The sequence below is a fragment of the Triticum dicoccoides genome, chromosome 1B (genome assembly GCF_002162155.2).
Source record: "Triticum dicoccoides isolate Atlit2015 ecotype Zavitan chromosome 1B, WEW_v2.0, whole genome shotgun sequence".
Taxonomy (NCBI): Eukaryota; Viridiplantae; Streptophyta; class Magnoliopsida; order Poales; family Poaceae; genus Triticum; species Triticum dicoccoides.
The window spans coordinates 550607925-550610989 of record NC_041381.1 but is presented as its reverse complement, the minus strand read 5'-3'; the positions used below and the strand labels follow the sequence as shown (position 1 = coordinate 550610989).

Sequence of the window (3065 nt, the reverse complement as noted above, 5' to 3'; positions counted from 1 at the left end):
CCCACATGTCCTTGCCGTTGTCAAACAACATATACGAATCCGCAATGGAATCATCAAGAACACCCAGAAGAGCACCTTTAAAGAGAGTATCAATCTTCTCAAAAGCTTCCAGCTGTGCTGGATTAAGATCGCCCTCAGGCTTGCCCTTAGTGGCGTCATAGCAGCCCATGGTCTTAAACCAATAGACTGCTCTCGTGCGCCACCTCTTATATTGTGCCCCCTTAAAGGCAGGCGGCTTCAGATGCGCAACAAAACCACTCGGAGTAAATTGCCTATAATCAGGTTTTTGAATTGTTGGAAATATGAGTAAATTACTATGAGATTTAATCCGAATAATCAGAAGATAAATCATGACTACAGTAGCAGAGATTGAACTAATCATGCGAACTAGCATAGCAGATGAACAGATCACATCTAGGGCACATACTAGAAACATGAATTCTACCACGATCTCGAACAGAAAAGATAGAATCACATACGGTGCAGCGGGAGCAGCACCTCCGGCGTTGACGTTGTCGCCCATGTCATCGAGGATGAGGTTGCCGAGGTCGGGGAAGAAGTCGTCGTTCGCGAAATCGTCGCTGCCAGCAGTCGCGCGAGTGCGCTCCCCAAAAACCTGATCGCCCCTCTCCCGTACAGGATCACGAGAGGCGGGGTTCCGGAGGCCTGCTGTCCCTTCTCCCGGTGCACGCCGAAAGGAGGGATGGAGAAGACTCGCTTGACGGCACAATGGTCTGGAACGGTGGTGAGAAACCGTACGAAGTGGCGGCGGCTAGGGTAGACGTAATATAGACAACATGCATAACTCTGTCCTCGGCTCGGCTCAATCCCGCAACCCGCGGCGTGGCGAGCGAGGAGGAGGAGGAGCGCGCGTGTAGGTCTCCTCTTCTCATGCTCATACAAGTGGTAGAAGAGCTCACTTTATAAAGAGGTGCAACTCTCTCTCAACTTATGGGGTGGAACTAAACTTTAGCCTCACTCACTCCACTCACATGTGTGCATGAATGGACCAAGAGAATTTCAGAATTTTAGTTGGGCTTTGGGCCAAAAGCTCACTAGCAAATTCCAAGACATATCATATATTGATAGAAGAATATCGGGAGGGAGAGCCCTCTATCAAGGTTTACATACACCTCCTTACATGACTGCAGCGCCCACTAAACACACTACCGACTACTCTAAGCTAGCGCACCTAGATATCCCTCCAAAGAAGAACTCAAGTCTCCTTTTATTAGTCCTGTCATACGCCAGTTTGTATGGTTCTTTGCTTTGTTTGTTAAGAGGATAATACTGTATTGTACTAGTTCATAGCCATAACTAGGCCTCTGTAGTCTAGTTTACTATAACTTGGCATCTACATTTTGTTTTATGGTTGTGGTTTTCTTTTTTTGAAACAGAGGCAAAATATTTGCCCCATTCATTCATTAACGAGTTTAGAGTTATGTTTCAAAAAAAGGAGGAGTTTAGATTTGTTTTTACAAAAGAAAAATAAGATCACAAGGGCACTACTCTCCTTGTATGATGTCGCCCAAATGTTTTGCGCCCACGTTGACACAGATTCTCTGAACTATGACATGGAACGACCACTCGCGGTTCATTTCTTGCTAGTAGTGCCATAATCGTGTAGGCACGATATTGTGTTTAATGATTTTTTCCAGCTGAATCCGTGGACAAGGTTAATATACATAGTATTGCTTTTGATTTTTTCCAAAAAAAAAAACAGTATCCTTGATTCAGAACTAAATGCAACATAAACGTTCGCTAAAAGTACATATTGTCTGGCTCCAATCAATCTAGTGCTTTATAACATGCTTGAGCAACTCCACGTTCTTGTGAAACCTACAACCAGCCATTAGAGCTCCCAAGATTAAGGCATCCGGTTTCATGGGCATTTTCTCAACCATGTCTTTGGCCTCACTAAGCAAGCCATTCCATGCCAGGAGGTCTACCATAATGCGAATGCTCAATCTTTGGTTTAATACCATACTTGCTGACCATGGAATTGAAAAGCTCCCGACCCTTGTCAACCAACACAGTGCGTGTGCACGCACAGAGCGCGCCAATGAAGGCAGTGTCATACGGCTCAACACCTGAGCTCTCCATCTGGGTAACGAGCATCAACGAGTCTGAGCCTCGGCCGAGCATAGGTAGGCCCTTGATCATAGTAGTCCATGCTAGTACATTCTTGCCCTTCATTCCCTCAAACACCTCCATTCCAAGATGTACCTCACCACATTTGGCATACCTATAAACCAATGCAGTGCCCAGAAACCATGTAATGTAACCAATTCCCCTGCTCCAGAGCCCCCAGCCGCGCACACGCAGCAAGCATCCAGACAAGGACCATGTCGTCTGGGAGGACACCTTTGGCCTGCATCTGAGAGAATACCCCCAGCGCCTCCATCCCGTCTCCAGCCTGCACGTAGCCATTCACCATGGCGCTCCAAGACACAGCATTCCTGGCAAGCATTTCATCGAACAGCGAGCGAGCGCCCGCGACTCGCCCAACCCTCGCGTGCGCCGTGATGAGCGTGTTGAACGTAGAGACGTCCACGGTGGCCGAGGTACGCAGCGGAAGGTGCACGTCAGATAGACGACCAAGCAGACCCGCATGGACGCGGACGAGCGCCTTGTTCACGAGGAGGAACCCCGTGAGGCCGAGCTTGACGGCGTGGGCATGAACGGCGAGCGCGAGGCGACGCGCGCCGGGGACGGCGGGGGAGAGGCCGAGAGACTTGAGGAGAGAGGGGAGGGTGTGCGGGGTGGTGAGGAGGCCCGCGCGGAGGAGGTGGGCATAGAGCGGGAGCGCGGCGTGCGGCCATCCGGAGCTCGCGAGCACCCGGATGAGCGCGTCGTGGAGCTTCATGCTACGCCGAAGCAGACCTTTCACACAGCGGAGCATGCCACATTGGCCTAGGCCTATGGATGACCAAGACAATTGTTCTAACAATTTGTTACCGGCAGAGGAGGAAAATTGCGACTTAGCTCCACTACCATCTGTATACTCATATCGTGCAAAAATCTTGTCTAGGGGGTGTACCAAAGGCCAAAGCAGTGCTCTCTCT

At 49.7% G+C, this 3065-nt stretch overlaps 1 pseudogene; it reads right to left on the bottom strand.

Moving 5' to 3' along the window:
* Window positions 1-1739: 1739 nt before the first annotated feature.
* On the bottom strand, window positions 1740-2902 carry LOC119350588 (annotated as a pseudogene).
* Window positions 2903-3065: the final 163 nt, after the last annotated feature.